The sequence below is a fragment of the Eptatretus burgeri genome, chromosome 1 (genome assembly GCF_056783735.1).
Source record: "Eptatretus burgeri isolate ZD-2024b chromosome 1, Ebu_testis_v1, whole genome shotgun sequence".
In the NCBI taxonomy this organism is placed as follows: domain Eukaryota; kingdom Metazoa; phylum Chordata; class Myxini; order Myxiniformes; family Myxinidae; genus Eptatretus; species Eptatretus burgeri.
In genome coordinates this window covers 153,440,809-153,455,709 of record NC_140961.1, presented here as the reverse complement: position 1 = coordinate 153,455,709, position 14,901 = coordinate 153,440,809, and the positions used below count along the sequence as shown (strand labels likewise).

The 14,901-nt window shown below is 41.7% G+C and overlaps 1 long non-coding RNA gene across 1 annotated transcript in view; it reads right to left on the bottom strand.

Annotated features, from left to right (window-relative positions):
- Positions 1 to 14,901, bottom strand: part of LOC147035778 (uncharacterized) — a 97,282-nt gene that overhangs the window by 24,587 nt on the left and 57,794 nt on the right. Inside the window, exon 2 of the long non-coding RNA XR_015049593.1 lies at positions 7,437 to 7,560. This is a non-coding gene — a long non-coding RNA (uncharacterized LOC147035778). The remainder of the gene's footprint in view (positions 1 to 7,436; positions 7,561 to 14,901) is intronic.

Genomic DNA, 14,901 nt, shown 5'->3' with positions numbered 1-14,901 from the left:
GCCGGAAGGGGGCGCAGAGGCAGCGGCTTTTGACACCCCCCCCCCTTCCGTCAAGTTTCCTCCCCGCTCACCAGTGAAACCGCGACCGATCGCGGCGGATCGGTCCTGTTAGAGCCATCGGGCATCAAAATGTTGATGAAAATAATGCAAGCGATGCAAAGCGAAATGAAGGAAGAAATAAAAAACAACATGGATGCGCACACGGAGGCAATGAGGGGTGAGATGCAGTGCATGGGGCGAAACCTCCAGGAAGGGCAGAAGGCAATAAAGACAGGCATAAGAGGAATCATGGCAGCGCCACGTGTTGGAGCGAATGAGCTCGGGGGGAGTGTGGATTGTGTCGGTCCCGCAATTGAGACGAGTGAGGTCATGACGTGGGACACCGTCACCACATGTAGGGTGAGACACCTGGAGGTGACGACGGAAAGATTGATGGTCATGGAGACGCGCATAATACAGAGAGAAACTAATAAATATGAGCAGACGACACAGGATTTAATAGTAATAACAGAGAAACGAACAACAAAGACAATGGACATAAAAACAGAGACACGGAAGTTAGAACGGGAAAAGGTGGACAAAACTAAAGACGAGCACACAAAGGTAGCGATAGTAAAAGGGGACAATGGGGTTGAGCTTGGGGAATGTGTCATGACCCGGTGCGAGCAGCAGGATAGCCTCCGTCAGGAACGAAGGGAGGGAATATGCCCCCTTGAAGCGGATCGCGACCAGGTGGGTCCGGTCAAGCTTTGCGAGGTTGGAGGGCGCGTGCTGTGAACGGGTACACGCAGAGCTTGGGGGTATGGAGATCCCGGGAGCACTTGTGGTGGCGCTAATCCCCAGCGTGATTGTCCCGGTGTGTGTGGTTAAAGGTGTGAGTGCAGCTAGTGTATTGAAATGTACACATAGTGCAAGTGAAATGGCGTGCATGAGTGAAAACGTGTTTAAGGGAGAAGCGCCGTGTGTTAGAGGAACCATGTGTGTGAGACAGTGGTATGAAAGAGAGATGGCAGTTGGTATGCGAGAAAACGCAACCGCATGTCCGAGTGACATGGCGAGGTGTGTAAGCGTCATGGCACGTGGGAGTGCGTGCGTTGAATGGAGATGAAGACAGCGCCAGACAAGCGACAAGGGCCGTGTAGCGGTCGTAGCTGTTTTGGTGACTGTGCTGGATTAGCACAGCAGCACGCGTGAGGTCCATGCTGTGCTTTGCACAAGGCTGCCACGTGCATGCCTACGCGAGTGAAATCTGGTCCGGAAACGCCCGCGGTGGATACAAGCCGATCTCGCGGACGGACAGAAGCTCGGCTGGAAATTGTGAATTTGGATCGGATGGGTTCTCCAGGTGAGCGTGTGTGTAAAGCTTCGTGTGGCTCTGTTCGCAGAGCGCGCGAAACAGCTTCCCCGATGCGTTACGCGTGCCCCGGCTTGCGCGAGAAATCGCGCGGTTTCGGGGTGCGAGTGACGTCATCGGAGATTCCGCGGTGCGGGTTACGGACGAGCAGAGCACATGTGATCGCGTGGGGAACCCCTCGAAATGCGAGGCTTGCTTGGGATGCGCAGTGACGTCGTGGCTGCACGCATGGTTGGAATCCGGCAGAAGGGAAATCCCTGCCGGATGTTACCGTCCGAGAAGGGACGAGGTGCGCAAAGCGCGAGCAGCTGCCATGACGTCATGGAAAGGAGCGCAGGTTGTGAGTTGCCGCACTGCTGCGCATATGAAAAGAAGACAAAAGCAAGCCTCACCATTTCGGGTATATAGGAGCCCTGGGCAAGGGGTAGGAGACCCCTTGTTTGGGGCAAAGGAAGTACTAGTTAGGGGTATGGGTTAGAGTTAGTGAGACCGGCTTCATGGGGACATGAGTTGTTTCTCATGAAGCCCTTGGAATGGATTAGTTAGAGGGATTTCAGTTTAGATTTAGGAAATGGGAATTTTTGGATTTTTGGAGACATGGACAGACTGAAAATGTGTAGTGGAGACGTAGCTTAGCCACATAGAGTAAATGGAACGTGCATGAGTTTTAAGGGATCACGAGGGAGCACAAGTTAGTCAGGGGATTTAGTTACAAGAATGGCAGTGTGGAGTGTTGGTGTGAGTGGAAAAGACAAAAATGTACTTGAGGAATGAGTGTGGGACAGCGGGCCCAAGTGTGTGAGTGGAGCGAGTGTGGTATGCATGGTGCGATGACTGATTCCCACCCAAGGGACCCCGCGGTCAGTTTAATGTTAGCTAGTTGGTTATTCAAATTTACAAAAAAAGAGGTCGTTTTGTTGTGGGTGTCGAGAGAAGGCACGAAACCCGTTTTGAGGGGTGCAGGAGTTCATGGACCGGCTGGGAGCGTGGCTGTTGAATGGTGAGTATTTGTGTAGAGGGCACCCCAGGCACCGGACAAGTCGGCCAGAGTAGGCCAAGGGCCCAAGAGGGGCCGGGAGGTTGTAGTGGGCACGGGCGACCCGTCAGAAACGGGATCCGTAACGCCAGAATGCCATGGGGGCAGTGTAGTGGGCACGGGCGACCCTCGGAAAGGGACCCGGGGTACCAACACGCCACGTTGGCATCGGAGGGGGGGCAATGCCAGAGAGGGCAACCCCCCGTGTTCATAGGGAGCACCTAGGCTCAGTGGCAGCCTGTGGGCCTCGGGGTGCCATGGTTAGAGTTCGGCAGAGGGGGAGTTCCTGCCAGTTGAGCCACGCTGCCCAGCCAGGAAATCGTGCAAGGGCATGAATGAAAATTTGAGGGAAAAGCCCAAATTTATAATGGACACCAACACAGGTGACGGAAATCATGGTTTTTAGAACCGATAGTTTAAAAGTGTGAGGCGTTTTTGGAAAGCCCCGGGGTAGTTTCAGGTGTAACTACACGGGGAGCACTCAGTAGAGTGCAAAACCTCCGCCGCCAATACTGCAAGGTCATTCAAGTGAACCTGATATCCTATTCATTCAATTTGACGTCAACAGTGCTCACAGAGTTATAGTTTGAAACTTTCCCTTTTACTTTTAACTTTTACATACTCAATTCATTCATCATAACTAGATTCCTTGAGACAGAAATTGATATTACGTGGGTATATCCACCTGAAGTTCCAAAATCAGCCGCAATTATAATTTTGGTGTGTTTTTTTTGTAGGAAATCACTTATAACATGCAGAAATGCAAAAAAAAAAAAAAATCGAAATTTTGTTGAAAAAAAAGTTGCAAATTTTTTTTTCTCCAACAATTTTTTTGGGGGGGTGGGAGGGTTGGAAATCACTTAAAACATGTAGAAATGCAAAAAAAAAAAATTCAAATATTTTTTCAAAATGGCCGTCATAGCGGCCATATGGGATTTTTGACCAAGTCCAAAATCTAATGGCATGATCCGTGGACCATACCTAATCCCCCCACCAAGTTTCGTCGAAATCCGTCGACAAGTTTTTCCGTAATACTGTTCACAAACAAACAAACAAACAGAATGGGGTGAAAAAAGTAACCTCCGATCTTCGATGACGGAGGTTAATAAATGTTAGGGTAGTTAGGAGATGTACCCCTTCGCACCATCCATCCCTTCGTTCGCTGTAGGCTGCTGGAACCACGTTGGGTTAGATCACTGAACTCTGAGGAGGCCATTCTGAGGCTTCATTGGGCTTTGTAAAAGGACCCGAGTCTCTCCCTATTCCCCTCCAGAGAGGGAACGTAGGGGTTGAGAGTAGGCAAGGTTGACAAGATAGGTTAGCCGGACAGAGACAATAAGGGGGTTCGGGAGAAAATTATTGAAGGGAAATAAAAATAAAAAAATAAAGAGGGGTTAAATTTTGTTGTGTTGTGTGGCAAATTAAGGGAGTGGGTATGGACAGAGACAGGCAAAGGCGATAGAGTGGCGGGAGACAGTAGGCTAGGTCCGAGCCCGCCTTCAGAGCGGCCGGCACTACCGCACTCCCTCCGGACCTGATGGAACCACACCAGAGGCCGGCCAGCTTCACCTGCCAGCCTGTTGTGCTGCAGCCGCCTGTTCTGCATGGGCTTGCCTTGCCATGCCTTATTTGCCTGACTCTGCCATGACCACATGCCTGCTGCCCGTGTTTGCATTTGCACCAGGATCATCCAGTTTTGCAAGGACTGCCCTGCAGGCAGCCGCACACGGGGACTGCATTGAGCAGCCCGTGCACCATGTTTTGCGTCCATCCAGTCCATTTTTGTGTTTTGCAACTATCTCGATCCATTCCCCTGCACCAATGACTTTGAAATGACTTTTACCTTTTCCCTTTCACAGATCATAGGTCCTGGGCCATGGTTAATGTAATGGATAACAGTGAAAATTGCAAATACGTGAACCCCCACCTGCATGTTTGTTTTATCACCGGCAATTTTAGTTGATTTGTCCAAATGAATCTGTGAGAGTTTGTTTAGTTCTTTACGAGGCGCATAAGGTTATTCATTTTTGGGTCATGTATAAAGAAATGTCACACTCAGTGATCCGAAGGTAAAACGTACTCGGGGAAAACTTAGACATGCTGGTCACACGAAAATTTGACGACTCGGGACGAGTCTGTAAAAAGGGGAGGGGGGTAGTGTTACAAATTGGGAAATCAATCGCACTCAACATTCAGGTTCCTCGAGCTCAGATATGTCGATAAGTGAAAGTTAAATAGATAGCTCACCTTCCATTGTTTAATGGGTAGAAATCGAATAAATGCACTGTGATTCAATTTAATCGTTAGGGATCGATCACAACACAAAGGAAACACCCCTCCCCCTCTTCTGCGAAGAGGAATAAGAGCATTCCCGTCCCCTGATTCATGACGTAAACAATTCCCTCCCACCCACGGTTGTGCGGGCATGGGGGGATGAGTCACGCCGGGAGCGGGGGAGGGGCAGAGAAGGATAAGGAAGAGATTCTCTGCTTGGTTGAGAAGGCCTTCGGGTTCTGCTTGGCTCGGGTTACGGAGAAGGCTTTTTGGTTCTGCTTGGCTCGGTTCGCTTTTTGGGCTCTGGCTTTGTTCGGAAGCGAGGTGGTTCACTTTTTGTGCTTGGTTAATCGAAAGAGAGTTGAGCTGGTTGCTCGGCTCGAGCTTGTTGGTTGTTGTTCATCGAGAGAGGAGTGCCAGTTGCGAGAGTCACACGTGTTTTGTGCTCTACTTCGTCGTCCGGTTCGGCTGGCTCTTCTTGGTTCGTGGAGCTCTTTGTTCTCTGCTTGGTTCCTGGCTTGCTGCGACTCATTGGAGTCATCTTGGAGGTGGTTCTTCGGGGAAGCGACACATCGACGGGAAGGATCGGCGCTTCGTCTCACCAGCATGTGTTCAGAAGCACGAGGGGATTCGCTGGAGCTCGGGAAGGATCGTGGCTCACGGTGATTGGATCCAGCTCGGTCTCGCTGGAGCCCGGGTCCGAGCAGCTTGAAGACCACACGAGGTGGAGAGGTTCGAGATAGGTTCTGGGTTTCAGCTCATCTGTCCCTCCGAGCTGAAGTCCGTATTAAAGGCACCAGCCACCATTTCTTGGATGTGTGTGTGCGTACGAGTGTCCGTGGGCCCGTCTAATAAGTAGGAAACTGTTAAGTGCCTGTGTTGTATTTGCTTTACATTTCATAATAGAACTCGGCTGTAGGTTTTTTCTCGTGTCCTGTCACATATCCCCATTCATTCATTGCTTGCATGCCTGTGTTCAAATAAATGTTCCCCATTGTTGAATGTCACCTGCTTGTTGCGTCCATTCCTCCATTGACTGCCATTAAGCGTTCGGGGAATTAACTGGCTAATTAAAGCCAATAAACGTATCATCTGGTCCGGCGGGACTTGGCGAAGTAAAACTGCTCGGCTTCGCATACGAAACGAGCCGCTTAAGCGGTTCCTTCTCTTGCAGGCCCCACCGAGGTATAAATTCCCGGAATTTCTGTCCACGTGAATAGTGAGGTATATTGATAATTCGGCGATTGACCCTGAAGCGCGTGGACGGAAAGGTTGGCTAGTTCATGGTGTTATAAAAACACCCGTAGCTGGGTTTCGGCGTTGGTCTGGAAGCTACGACTGGATTGCGCGTTCGGTGGACGCATGGCCTGGATTGGGTTGAAAAGGTCGTGCGCACGCTGAATGTGCAGAAATCATATATATATATATATATATATATATATATATATATATATATATATATATATATATATATATATATATATATATATATTTATGAAAGTTGTTATGAAACTATATATCGTGAGTTTCCTTTCGTTTTTTCCCCTCAGACCGAATTGGCTGAGGTGTATTGTCATCATAGGCGTTGTCCGGGTGTCCGTCCGTCTGTCAACTTTTGGTTTCCGTCGATTTCGAGTAGAACGCCTTTTCCGATTAAATCCATTTTTGCAGGGTATGTTGGGGTTGAGTAGAGGAAGGTTCCTTTCGAAAATGGGCGCACTGCGATTTTCATTGTGGCCTCCATGGTAGCCATCTTGAAATTGGTTTCCATTGATTTCGAGGAGAACGCCTTGTCTGATTAAATCCATTTTTGCAGGGTGTGTTGGGGTTGAGTAGCGGAAGGTTCCTTTCGAAAATAGGCGCGCTGTAATTTTCAATGTGGCTGCCACGGCAGTCGTCTTGAAATTGGTTTTCATCAATTTCGAGAACGGCTTGGCTTGTCCGATTACATGCAATTTTGCAGTGTGTGTGTGTGTGTGTGTGTGTGTGTGTGTGTGTGTGTGTGTGTGTGTGTGTGTGTGTGTGTGTGTGTGTGTGTTGCAGTTGAGTAGAGGAAGGTTACTTTCGAAAATAGGCGCGCTGTGATTTTCAATGTGGCTGCCACGGCAGTCGTCTTGAAATTGGTTTTCATCAATTTCGAGAACGGCTTGGCTTGTCCGATTAAATGCAATTTTGCAGTGTGTGTGTGTGTGTGTGTGTGTGTGTGTGTGTGTTGGAGTTGAGTAGAGGAAGGTTACTTTCGAAAATGGGCACGCTGCGATTTTCACTAGCCGCCACGGTAGCCATCTTGAAGTCTGATTGATTTTCGATATGACGTCCAACGTTCTCTAACTGACTGCGTCATTGTGATATCACTGCTTCCTTTTACAATGCATGGGCTGAGGGGTTACGCCCACTTTGCGGAGCTATTTTTATTTTTTCCATCAGTTTGCATATTGTGCCAATACCATTATTCCAACAAACAATGAGATAAACCGGGATGGCCGATTGGAATTGCCATTCAAACCCACAGCCAGGGATGGAAGACTCCAACGTTTAAATCACATTTACCAATTGTGTTTGTCTGTTTCTACTTATGTCCTTATAATTCAATTAAAAATACCAGAATGTCTGTGTCTGTTCTGCAAATTTTGATAAAGCTTTTCAATGAGACTTCTGAGGCAGATAAGAGGACAGAGACAAGAAACAAAATAACAAAAAGACAGGTTCAAAAAGTGGCCCAAATTTGGAAATATACACATATATATGTGATGATAAATTACAATAGCATACCAGTTATATTCGAGTATGTTCCATCACCACAGGGAAAGCAGTCAAAGCAACAGAAAGTTTCCCCTTTTTGTCTGACTTTTCGTGTACTTGGTTTGCAAGGATTACTGCACACAGACCATGGAACCTGTGAAACAAAATTCATGATTCCATAAATACAAGACCTAAATTTTTACTTTTAAACATGGTCAACATAACTTGCGAAGATAAAAATAAAAACCAAATTTGCGATCAATTCATAAACAATGGCTGTTCATACATGAAAACATACACATAAATACATATCACAGATGACTGAAGAAGTACTTTCCTTGAGAGTTCCATCATTCCACAAGATCAATTTGTTTGTAATATGGAGTTGCTTCTCTGGAGGACCTGATGACTTAAAATCACCAACAACTTTAAACTGCACTTGACCATTCTCATCCAATTGCCAGTTCATCAATTCATATGAGTTTCCAGATGGATCTCCATTTTCATCAAAGTTCACCAAATCACCGAGGTTGTTGATAAATTCGACATTCCTGAGATAAAACAAAAGCTAAAACTTGTGTGAATGCTATCACTGGTTAAGGTGTACTCTTCTTCACACATATAACGCAATACCAATATGATATCACACTTATACATGATAACGTTTCAATCAAGAAAAATATGACAAACAGGAATTACTAAAATTGTCAGCAATCACAAAAACAGGAACATGCACATCTTACAGGAAGGAAACAAAATAATAATATGGAATAAATAAGATTCATTGGATATCTGTCTGTCTATTCGTGTTTTTTACGAGGACTGATGGACCAACAACAACAAAATTTGGCAAACAGCCAAATCTGATCCGGTGATTGTCCTCAGGGTATATTCATACACCACCTGAGCCTTTAAAGATCAGTTTTCTGACTTTGTCTGTTTTATGCGATCTCATTGGTTAACAGACATCCCTTGACTTAAAACACAGCCAATGGCCAGCACACTAAATTGGTCGAGCTGTGTCTTCCACCCGTTGGCTCAATGCACAGCTGGCCTGAAACCACGCACAATTGGAACCTAACTAAATAAATAATACATTTACTGTTTTTGTGATGCGGTAATCCAAAGCTATCTGCTATGGTTAGTGGTTTATAGCACGTTCCTATTCACAATCACCACGCCATGCCCGTCCCTTGATGATGTATATATGCATATATATATATATATATATATATATATATATATATATATATATATATATATATATATATATATATATATATATATACATATATATATATATATATATATATATATATATATATATATATACATATATATATATATATATATACATATATATATATATATATATATATATATATATATATATATATATATATATATATATACATATATATATATATATATATATATATATATATATATATATATATATATATATATATATATATATATATATATATATATATATATATATATATATATATATATATATATATATATATATATATATATATATATATATATATATATATATATATATATATATATATATATATATATATATATATATATATATATATATATATATATATATATATATATATATATATATATATATATATATATATATATATATATATATATATATATATATATATATATATATATATATATATATATATATATATATATATATATATATATATATATATATATATATATATATATATATATATATATATATATATATATATATATATATATATATATATATATATATATATATATATATATATATATATATATATATATATATATATATATATATATATATATATATATATATATATATATATATATATATATATATATATATATATATATATATATATATATATATATATATATATATATATATATATATATATATATATATATATATATATATATATATATATATATATATATATATATATATATATATATATATATATATATATATATATATATATATATATATATATATATATATATATATATATATATATATATATATATATATATATATATATATATATATATATATATATAAACATCTAAATATATAAATTGTTATTTTTCAGACCTCTGTTTGTCTGTTTGGTCGTGTTTTTTTCAAGGACTGCTGGACCGAAAACCACCAAATTTGGCACACAGACCAAGTCCAACCTGATGGTTGTCCTCGGTGTATTTTCATCCACAACTTCAGCCTTTAATGACCCCAAAGAACTACAACACCTTTTTTTTTTACATGCTTGAGAGATTAGAATCCATGCTTGGGAGTTAAGACCCCAAAGGCACAAAGACCCATAAGATCCTCTCAACCATTGGACTCCCCAAAGAAAATTGAGATACATTAAAACCCCGAATACCCCAAAGACACTTTGGACCCCAAAGATGATTAAGATCCCGAAGACTCTTGAAGACCACTAAGACACCCCCCCCCCGTCAGTTCTCATGCCCCATTCTCAGCCCTGTCAGCTCTCCTGCTTCTCCAACGTCCCAATACCAGCCCCCCCCCCCACCCGGTAAACGCTGGGTAAACCTGCCAGTAAATAAATAAAAAACTAGGAGTGGTACATTCAAAGTACATCGCCCCAATGCCAAATAAATAACAAATCCTCCAGCGCGCGACATTGCCGGGACACCTTCGACATCTAGCGATGCCGCCTTTCCGCACATGGAGTCAGAATTGGGAGGGAGCAGTGTACAATAATTGATTTATTAATTGCATAATTAAAATAAATACATAATAATCATAAAATAATTAATTTCACAATCAATTGCCGAAACCACCACTGTTTCATCCGAATCTGTAACTTTTTGAAAGTTAAGGAAATAATCCAAAAATGAATAATTAACCAATTAATCGATTCATCAATAAAAAATGAAAATAAATCAAATACCCTTTTTAGCCAAATCACTTGGTCAATGTATTGTCCATATATCAGCTTCCAAGCTCAAAATATGCCTGAGATATTGCAAGGATGAGACATAAAATAAATAAGTAATTAATAAATCGATAACAATTAAGTAATTAATCAATTATTTCATGAATATTTTTTTTTTTTTTTTGCCAAAACACATCTTCACTTTTCTCCCCAAATTTCAGCTTGCCACATCAAAGGATGGCTGAGATATCGCCAGGACAAACAACCAACAAAGAAAACAAGATATCAAACAAGTAGCAGTGCATTCAAAGTGCACCACCCCCATGCCAAATAAATAAATAACAATCCTCCAGCACACAACATCGCCGGGCGCCTTCTTTGCCCCCAGTACTAGGGTTGGGCACACATCAAATTTTTCTCTGTTGTCCCGTTGAAAGGAGTGTTTTTTATGGCCATTTTTCACGCTGATCACGAATCCGTTGAAATTTTTGACCTTGGATGATGTATTAGGTTGCTAAAATGCAAAAAATCAAAATATTACATGCCCTAGTAAGCCATAATTATCAAATTTTACCTGAAAAGTGGGTAAATTCGGTGGCCATTTTGAATTTTTGCATTTTACCAACCTAAGACATCATCCTCTGTCAAAAAGTTCAACGAATCGTGATCAGCGTGAAATTTGGCCATAAAAAACACTCTTTTCAAAAAAAGTATGGTTGTATGCCCAACCCTACCAGTACCGCCTTGCTTCACATGGAGTCGGAATTGGGAAGGAGCGATATACATTAATTGGTTGATTAACTGCAAAATTTAAATATGTAAATGATAATCGTAAAATAATTTAATTTCCCAATCAATTGCCAAAAATCATACCTAAACCACCAATGTTTCATCCAATGCTGTAAATTTTTGAAAATTACGTAATTAATCGAAAAATGAATAACACTGAACAACAAAAATTTTTTACTGGAGATGTGTAAAGTGATTTAGACTAATTAGGGTACGCTGATTTCAAAAATCATAACCGTTTTGCTGTATCACGTCAGGATTTTCAGTAACAGAAATATTCCCATTGCCTAGATAGAAGTCAGGATTTCAATGAAATTTACAAAAATTCATTTATTCATTTATTTCATCATGAATGCTTCGAAATTATAGAAATTACAGAAAAACTCCACTAGAATGTAATTAAAAATGCTTTAGGCATTTGGCTTTGCGTTTGTGCTGCTCTGTGTCCGTTTCACGATGCAGGAACCAGCAGAAATCGCCCATCATGTTCGGGTTGTGCCGCCCTTGGTAACGAGTCTCCATGAGTGAAATCTCTTGGTGGAATCGCTCGCCGTGCTCGTCCGAGACTGCTCCCAAGTTGTCAGGGAAGAAGTTCAGGTGCTGGTGTAGGAAATGGATTTTCAGTGACATCCTGGAGCCAAGTTTCCTGAAGGACTCCAGCAGCTGCTGCACTATTTCTTCATAGTTGTCCGCGCGCTCGTTCCCCAAGAAGTTGTCCGTCACAGCTTTGAAGCTCCTCCACGCTGCCAGCTCTTTGGGGTTTAGAGTTGTCGGAAAAGTTTCGTCCTTCACAATCTGTCGGATTTGTGGTCCAACAAAGACACCAGCCTTGATCTTGGCCTCCGACAAGGTGTTGCCAAACTTTTCCTTGAGGTATAAAAACCCACGCCCATTCAGATCCATTGCCCATACAAAACTTTTCATCAAGCCGAGCTTTATGTGGAGTGGTGGAAGGAAAACCTTGGCTGGGTCGACAAGGGCGACATGCTTCACGTTGTGTCGACCAGGTACATGCTCTTTTTGCTCTTCCCAATCTTTCTTCGTCCAGTGATTCTTGTCGTCTCTGCTATCCCAGAGACAAAGGAAGCACATGTATTTCATGTAGCCTGACTGCAGCCCTAACAACAGCGCCACCACTTTCAAGTCTCCGCAGATGTGCCAGTTGAAGTCATTGTACTTGATGGAATCAAGCAGCTGCCGCATAGTCTCATAGGTCTCTGTCATGCCGAACGCGTGAGCCAGTGGGACTGATGGTTTCTCGTTGCCATTGTGGAGCAAAACAGCCTTCAAGCTGTTCTTCCCCGAGTCGATGAAGAGGTGCCAGTCTGCAGGATCGTGATCACACCCAAGTTCTTTCAACAGACCGTTGATGTCACTGCAGAATGTCATCGTGTCTTCCATCTCAAAGAACTCAGCCATGTCTCTGTGACGTGCTCTGAACAAGGATATCTTGGTGTTAGGTTCAAGTAGATTCCACTGCTGCAGCCTTGATCCAAGCAGCTCTGCCTTCGCCTTTGACAGCGAGAGATCTCTTACAAGATCATTTAAGTCTCCCTGGTTCAGAAGGTGTGATTCTTGAGTGTCGGGTTCAAAAGGTTCATCATCACCATCCTCTTCACCACTGCTTACAGCTATGTTCTGATCAGCTGGAGGTGTTGGAACGGGGTTCTCGTCATCATGAGGCACAGGTTTACGAGCAGAGACACAGTCAGCGTACTTGATGTGACCTTTATTCTTCTTGTTGAAGCCGGCGATGCTTGTGCAGCAGAAATAACAATCATCATGATGATTCTGCGGCTCACGCCATATCATGGGCACCGCAAATGGCATGCTCGCGCGCTTGCCCACCAACCACTGAGTCAAGGTTGTGTGACAGCTTGTGCAGCAGATGTGTGGTGCCCAGCTCTGTTCTTGGTCCCCCACCTTACACCCGAAGTAGTGAAAGTAGGCGGCCTTCATTTTCACTGCTGTAGATATACTTCGCTGTTGATCTTTTTTGGTATACCGACCACAGACATAACAGAAGTTGTCAGGATGATTGGTACAGGAACGCCTACTCATCTTTATCTGAAAGAAAGAAATATAACACAAGTTAACAACAATTGTACGAAATAGACATATGTAAATTTCATTGCAATCCTGACTTCTAGGCAATGGGAATATTTCTGTTCCTGAAAATCCTGATGTGATACAGCAAAACGGTTATGATTTTTGAAATCAGCGTACCCAAATTAGTCTTAATCACTTTACACATCTCCAGTAAAAAAAAAAAATTTGAAATTTGTTGTTCAGTGTAATTAATCGATTAATTGATGAATCAATAAATAGAAAATAACCTTTATAGCCAAATCACTTGTTCACTGTCCTGTCCAAATATCAACTTCCGAGCTCAAAAGTTGCCTGAGATATTGCCCAGGTGACAAATATAATAAAAAAATTTAATAAATCAATACCAATTAAGTAAACAATGAATTAATTGATTCATCAAAAAATAAAAAAAATTCACTTTTTGCGAAAGTAAATCACTTTTGTCCACCAATTTTCAGCTTCCGAGCTCAAAGGATGCCCGAGATATCACCCGGACAAACAAACAAGAAACCAAACAACAAAAGAAACAAAGAGGAAAACAAAAAATTAAACAAACGGAGTGAAAACTGAGGACTCCCTTCCTTGCATTCGGCAATGACATCATGCATCACCTGGATATGCCATTGAGAAAGAGTGGTGAACAACAAGAAAACAAGAAAGAAAATGGAGTAAAAACTGAGTACTCTCTTCCTGCAGCGCCCGGCGATGACGTCATGCATCGCCTCGATGTGGAATTGGGAAGGAGCGGTGCACAACAAACAAACAAACAAACAAGAAAGATCTCATGCACAGCATGATACTTGCAAAAATCCATAAAGCAAATATGACCTTTAAAACAATTGGTGGTTGAATTCAATGATCAAATATGCAAATCCTCTTCAAATTTCAAGTCAATCAGATGAAAATTGACAATTTTAGAAAGCTGGCCGATGTTGACCTTTTGGCCAAAGGTGACATCAAAAATAATTGGATGGTTTAATTCAATGACCTGAAATTTCAATCCTTTTCAAATTCCAAGTCAATCAGATGAAAATTGAGAATGTTAGTAATCTCACTGAAGTTGTTGACCTTTGGCCTATGTTGCATTTTGGCATATGTTGAACTCAAAAATAAATGGTGATTGAATCCAATGAACAAAAATGGCAACTCCTGTTCAACTTTCAAGTCAATCAAATGAAAATTGATAATTTTAGAAATTCGGACTATTTGACCTTTTGGCTTATGGTGACCTGAAAAATAATTGTTGGTTGAATGTAGTGACCTCAAATGCAAATGCCATTCAAATTTCAAGTCAATCGGAAGAAAATTGAGGATTTTACATATTTGAGATTGTTGACCTTTGACTTTTGTTGATTTTGATGTTGTTTAGGCCAAACTGACTGGGTCAAGAGGTCAACAAGGTGACCAAATACCAAGCTCTCAAAAATGAAATTAAAAGGTCCTGGAAGTTGAAGAGATCTGAAATGGTACCAGTGATCTTTGGAGCAATGTGAATGATCAAGAAGAGCATTGCAGAGATCTTAAAAACGATTCCTGGGAATATTCCGACAAATGAACTACAGTTGGAAGCAATCCGTGACTCAGTCAGGTCAGGTCAAGTATGGGAGCATGTGCTGGAGCAGTGCATCACTGAGGCCACTTTCCAGCAGAACTCCAGGATC